Source organism: Panthera tigris, chromosome B4 (genome assembly GCF_018350195.1).
Source record: "Panthera tigris isolate Pti1 chromosome B4, P.tigris_Pti1_mat1.1, whole genome shotgun sequence".
Classification (NCBI taxonomy): Eukaryota; Metazoa; Chordata; class Mammalia; order Carnivora; family Felidae; genus Panthera; species Panthera tigris.
The window spans coordinates 25,087,513-25,094,778 of NC_056666.1; positions in this window are offsets into that span (position 1 = coordinate 25,087,513).

The following is a 7,266-nucleotide window of genomic DNA, read 5'->3' on the forward strand; positions in this document are numbered from 1 at the left end:
TCCCCTGCCCACGCTCTGTCTCTCTGTATCTCAAAAATAAATAAACATTTAAAAAAATAATAAAGAAAAGAAAGGCCACATACCTAATGTAAAAAAAGTAATTAATATTAGTAATTTGGGTCTAAAAGCTTACATTATTTCAACAGTAAATGTGGAGCGGAGCTGGGGGATATAGAGTTAATAGGCTGTTTCGAATCTTGTTTTACAAGAAGGACAATAAAGAGATATGATTTCTTGCCTGTTTGTGATCAATTTTGGGGTTCAAATATTATTGAAAGGCAACCTCCTGTAAAAACAACAACATAGGAATATAGAGAGATAAAAAAATTATAGCATAAGTCATGCCAAAAAGAAAAGAGAAGTCCTCGTATCGGTCTTTTCAATATAGAGAGACAATCTGGGGGAAAAACGGAAACTTAAAATCACATGCAAATAAGCATAGCATCCAGAAAAGTTATACCCCTTTTCTAGCATGCTATGTTAATGAATTTTGGGGATCTGCAAAGGCAGGTAGACTTGCATAGGGGCGAAGAGCTTACCTGTTTCCTATGCAGAAGTAAAGGTCCCGTGAAGATGTCAACCTTACATGGAGGGACAATAGTCACCTGTGGAGAAAGGTGGCTGGTAAGAAATCTCTAATGTCAGGATGATCAAAGAATTTTTAAGAAGAGGTTTGCCCCATCTGATATTTTGTTTCTTAGGCTGCTGTAATTCACATTCCCTTCACCACCTTGAGTGTTCAGTAAAAGCTTCACAGAAAGTTTGGAAGTAATTAAAAGCCTGTATGAGGTTTGGAGTGACCAGAACCTTGAGGGGGATTAAAGGCAGATGGGTGAGAGAACGCATCTGGGCCAGAATGAAACTGTGGGTATCACAGAGCCACGGCAAGTGCTGCAAAAAATATTGAGGGTGGAAGACACAAACGATCTGAGCAAAATTCACCATGAGAATTTAAGTTCCTAGAAATTTGCCTCATTGAATGTGGAAGAGTGGGTCAATCGTTTTGTTTTTAAAAATCAAGGAGACATGTGACAGCTGGGGTACACAATGTCTATATTATTAGAATTAAAAAGATACATCTATGAAAAAGTAAAATGAACAACACCCACAAAGCATTAAATAAGATATACGAGGTTGGATCAAGTAAAGCAGTTGCTACATTAACTTAACTTGCTCTTAAATGACAAATACTCAGAGACTTGGCTTCGTGGCAGGATGCAGTAGGTCCCAGTTCCCTGATGTTCTCCCTGTAAAATCTAGACAAATTTAGAAATTTTCCAAAATTATATGTTTAAAGACACAGCAGAGTTGTGGAAACAAAGAGAACTAGATGGGTAGGAATTCTGGCAATTACCGGCTACTCTCTTTGCTGAGCCCACTTGCCAATTTGGTTAAAATAAGAAGCTGACTGTGTGCTGTTTACGAGAGACTCACCTTAAACAAAATACTGTTTGTATGAGACTCTATAAAGGCACAGGAAGATGGAAAAGTAGGAAGAAAAAAGATATGCCATACAAACACTAACCAAAACCTAGCAGATATAGCTGCATCACTGGCAAACAACAGGATTTCAGACAAGAAGTGTTAATAGGGACGGAGGGATTTCCATAAGACACAAGAGCCAATTCATCAGGGAGGCACAAAAATTTTAATTTTGTATATACCTACTGGTTATAAAAGCTATAAAGCAAATGTTGATAGACCTAAAAGTGGTAACTGATAATCCACAATTTTAGTTGGAGATTTTAATACACTGTGCTCAGTAAGTGATCATAATTGATAGTAATAAGCAGAGAAAAAAATTAACAGAAACATGGAAGATCTGAATGTAACTGACACATACAGAATATCACACCCAGCAACCACAGAACACACATTCTTTTCAAGGTTACATGGAACATTTACCAAAATAGACCATATGCTGGATCATATAGTAAGTCTCAAAAAATTTCAAAGGACTAAGGATCCACAGAGAATGTTTGTGACCACAGCAGACTTAAACTTGAAAAGAGTAGTGGAAAGATAAGAAAATCTCCAACTTTGAATAACACATGTATCAAAAAAGAAATCACCCTAGTAGTTATGAGATATTTTGAAATCAATAATAATAAAAATGTGGCATACCAAAACTTGTGGAATGCCATTTCTGACCAAAGAAAAATGGGTAGTTCAAATAAATATAGGGGGCGCCTGGTGGCTCAGTCGGTTAAGCGTCCAACTTTGGCTCAGGTCACGATCTCGCGGTCTGTGAGTTCGAGCCCCGCGTTGGGGGGCTGTGCTGACAGCTCAGAGGCTGGAGCCTGCTTCAGATTCTGTGTCTCCCTCTCTCTCTCTCTCTGCCCCTTCCCCGCTCATGCGCGCGCGTGCTCTCTCTGTCTGTCAAAAATAAATAAACATTAAAAAAAAGAAAAGAAAATGATGGTCAAATGAAAGTTGACATCCTCAGTTGTGAGAACTCAGCTTCCTCTTTCTTCATTTGGGTCTCAGACAACTACAGCCAGCGTGAACTCACAGAAAATTAATTGATTCCTTTCTTAGAAAACCTCAGAGCCCCAATGAAAAGACCACCCTAATCCTTTCTTGCAAGAACTCTGTGTTTTTAAAGCCCAAAGAATGGGCTTTCAACAGGACCCCAGTGAGACAGTCAGCTGGTGTCCAAGCTCTTGGTTCTCAACATTCTGCACATCACCTGGAGAGCTTATAACCACCAATATCCCAAACTGTCCCAGAGGCTCCACCTAATCTGGGCTTCCTACTGCATTTGGAGAAGGATTTAAGACAATTTAATTTGAATGGTAAAAAATACAGAGTGCAGTTGACATCTGGATTATACCTATATGAAGAAAATAGCAAAAAGAGACGAATATCTTAAAAAAATTGCAACGATGTTAAGTGCACCCTAATTTAATAAATAAATCATAATATAGGTTTTAACAAAATCAGTCCAATGGTTCTAAATTTTATTCAGAATAATATAAAAGACAAAACGTTTGAAAGGATAAGGACTTAAAAAGTAAGTAGATTTATTATATAAGATATAAAAATTAATCATAAATTTATAGGAAGTGGTATTTTACATTAGTAGGGAAAGAATAGATTGTACAATGAATTGTGTTGCTAACCACTGGAAAAGGGAAAGAGGCATGATTTTATATCTTTTCCAAAGGCTACTTAATGAAAATTTGTGAGAACGAGGGGCATCCCATGTCAAAGTTGGTAACCTTGAGTGTTCCCAGTTTCCCTATTGGTAAAGAAAACGTGATTGCAATGGTTGCCTGCTAAGATCCCTCTCAGCTCAAATCCAAACGAAGATGGTTCTGCATTTGTTTGTCTTTTTCAAAGCTCAATTGAGCGGTGGCATTTGGTAAATCAAAATAGAAAGACAAAAGTTAAAATAAACTTGTCTGGCTTTCTCTCTTGAAAGAAGAGGAAAGATGTCTGAGATGGCCCATTCTGGCCTCGGGGGCCTGAGGGACTCCTGGAGCTTTTTGACATGCACTGTTTGTTTTCAATGGGAAATTACTCAAAATGTAATAAGGAAATATTTTGCTGAGTAAATAGATTCGTTTACATCTTGTGGCATGGACGGTTAAAAAGAATCCTGGCCTTTTAGCTCACTTGGCTGAAATCCCTCATCCAAGAGAGGGATTTCTCTTTTCACTAGTACTTCTGTCTTTCCAAGGGGTTCTTCCTCCTCCTTCTTTTGAAATCAGATATTTTAAGAAGTTCGAAATCCAGAGAGGGAAAATAGACTTTATTCTACTGCAATGGGGAAGAAAATTATTAATGTTTTGTGGCCACAGCCTTTCCTGGACCTCCTGTGCCTCTCTCAAGAGAATTCTGGCTTTGTCAGCTCGGAGCCTAGGTTTAGGATGTGGAGGGAGGCAGTGGCTCAGACAGACACACAACTGGACAAGGGAGGGCAGGGGGGTTGATGCTGGAAAGGGCAAGATTATTCATGAAAAAGAAAGCAGAGATGAATGGGAGGAGGAAGATGAGGAGTAGCGCGACTGGGCCACGGAGAGACCTGGGACTGGGAGCTGAGAGGGAGGGAGACCAGGTCTGGGCTCAGCTGCCATCTTGGGGGTGAATACTGGCAGTGGGCAGCCTTGGAGACAGGACTCCGCATGACCGGCTGCACTGAGCGTGTAGCTTTCTCCACGTTTCTTGGCAATTTTTCTGTAAGTGCAAGTTGGAACTGATTTCATTTATATTTTTCAGCAGAGTGTGGTTCTTTGAATCAAAACGTATGTGCCGAAGCCGGGCCAAGTGGGTTCCAGTTATATTTGGGTTATGCCACAAAAGCCAAAGGTTGGATCACTCTTGGCCCTTGTCACTCACTTTTCTCTTGGCCTTGCCCCATCTTTTTGCCTCATATAAGGGTTCTCCTGTTCCTTGCTCATGGGCCTTCTCTCTGCAGGCTGCCCTTTCCCAATTCCTTTAATCTCTGTATAGGTAAAGATACATCAAGAAAAAAAAATTAATCTCAAATACTACCAGTGTCACCTCATCGTTATCCTCATTTGCAGACTCTGAAAAAAATTTCTAATATATTCCTTTTCTTAAATGTATCTGTTTTAAGACAGAGAGAATGAACAGGGGAGGGGCAGAGAGAGAGAGAGAGAGAGAGAGAGGGAGACAAAGAATCTCAAACAGGCTCTGCACTATCAATGTGGAGCCCGATGAGGGACTTGAACTCATGAACTGTGAGATCAGGACCTGAGGCAAAATGAAGAGCCAGATGCTTAACTGACTGAGTCACCCAGGAGTCACTCTGGAAAAAACTGTTTGGAAATGATTACTTGTTTTAAAATGACTGCAGGATGTTCCCTACCAACTGGCTATCTACACACATAATGGTATTATTTTTGAATTACAAAACCCAGGTCTCCAGGGGTGCCTGGGTGGCTCAGTTGGTTGAGTGTCCGACTTTGGCTCAGGTCATGATCTCACGGTTCATGGGTTTGAGCCCCGCATCAGGCTCTGTGCTGACAGCTCAGAGCCTGGAACCTGCTTTGATTCTGTGTCTCCCTCTCTCTCTGCCCCTCCCCCATTCACACTGTCTCTCTCTTTCTCTCTCAAAAATAAATAAAAACATTAAAAAAACAAAACAAAACCCAAGTCTCTAGTGGAAATGTGCAATGCTGGGTCCTTGCTTCCTCACATACCCTCCTTCCGCTTCCAAACACACAAGCACTCACTGAAAGGCAGTTGCCAACACCTACATGTTATATGTTTGCTTCCATTCGATGAATAGTTATCAAATGCTCATGTGCCAGGCACTCTCCAAGTGTGAGGATATGGCAAGACAAAAAGACATAACAAAACATTAAAAAAAATCTGCTTTCATGTGTTTACAATCTGGGGGATATATATTAGATAGATAGTGGTGAGCATTAAGAGTTAAAACTGAAGGGAGGATAAGGCTAGAAGCTATCAGGATAGATGGAGACAGTTGAAGTTTTTGATGAAGTGGCCAGTGAGTTCTCACAGAGGAGGTGATGTTTAAGTAAAGACCTGAAGGACGTAAGAAGGAGAGCATTTCAGTAGAAGGAACAGCTAGAGGAAGGCTGTGAGGAAGGTGCCTGCCAGAGTGTTTGCAGAAGACTGAGTGACTGGGGGAGGGGAGGCATGGGGGCCACACAAGATGATTTCCGAGAAGTTGTGGGGGCGTAGGGGAGATCACAGGGGGCCTTGCAGGTCATAGTGAGGACTCGGGCTTTTACTTTATGTGAGATGGGAACCCACTGGAGGAATTTGAGAAGAGAAGGGACAGGATGTGACAAATTGTAACAGGGTCATTTTGGCTTCTGTTTTGAGCAGAGAGTGAAGCTGAGGAGAGAAGCAAGGAGGCCAGCTATGGAGCTTCTGCAGTGATTAGATGAAAGAGGATGGAGGCTGGCCCCAGGGTAATAGCACTAGAAGGGAGGAAGACTAGATTCCATTATATTTTAAGGAAAAGCTGATGAGATTTGCTGGCCATTTAGATACAGGATGTATGGGAACTAGAAGATTCAAAAGTGATTCTAGACGTTTGGTAGGATAGAGTTTCTATTCACCGAGAAAGAGGAAAACTGGATGGAGCCGACCTGGATGGGAACATCAAGAACTTGGTTTTGGGCGTGTTAAGTTTAAGATATCTAGAAGACATCCAAATGGGGGTACCAGGTAGGTAGCTGTACCGATAAGTTCAGGGCAATGGCTGGGACTGTAGATGTAGATCAGGGAGATGCCATTACATGGTTGTTATTTAAAGACACAAGACAGTTCATGATCAACAGGAGAGCGTCTATAGATGGACAAGAGAAGATACCCAAGGACGGAGAACTGGAGTACATCAATGTTTAAAAGTCAGGGAGTGAGCGAGAACCAGAAAAGGAGACTTAAAAGGTGTGGCCAGAAATGGGTTGTCCTGGAAGCACAGGGAAGAAAGCATTTCAGGAAGGACTACATGATCAGATGTCAAATGTCGTTGATGGGTCCAAGAAACTGAGGATGAGATTTGACCACTGGATGTAGCAAAGTGGAGTTTATCAGTGGCATGGACAAAAGCAATTTCAGTGGAGTGGTATGGGTGAAAATCTTGCTAAAGTGCTGCACACAAAGAGGGAAATTAATAGAAAGAGGGAAGAATTGCTGGAACAATGTCCTTTAATACTGAAGGGAAGGCAATATCGAATGTACAAGTAAATGGGTTGGCTTCAGTTGGGTGTATGGATCCTAACAGGAGAGAATCTGGAGAATATGGGAACAAAAGAGGATTTGTGGATGGATGTGGCGATTGGAACTAGTGGAAGACCCCCCCCCCTTCTTCTAATTTGTTTTACTTATTCTTTTTATTTATTTTGAGAGAGGGAGAGAGAGAGCAGACACACAGGGGAGAGGCAGAGACAGAGAAGGGAGAGAGAATCCCAAACAGGTTCTGAGCTGTCAGCGCAGAGCCCAATGCAGGGCTCGAGCCCACAAGTCATGAGTCGAACCTATGAACTGTGAGATCATGACCTGAGCTGAAATCAAGAGTAGGATGCTTAACTGATTGAGCCACCAAGGCGCTCCTAGTGGGAGACTTTTGATTACTGTCTTTCTTTTTTTTTTAAGATGAAATAAGAAGATTATAAGCTGGGAGGGAAGGTGGAGAAAGAAGCATGAAATGGTTTTCTAGGTTTTCTGAGATAGTAGGAGAGTGAACAGACTGAAAAAAAAATCTGTTTAACCAACAAATAGCATGAAACATCCATTAGAAGTTAGTGATCACGAATTAAAACA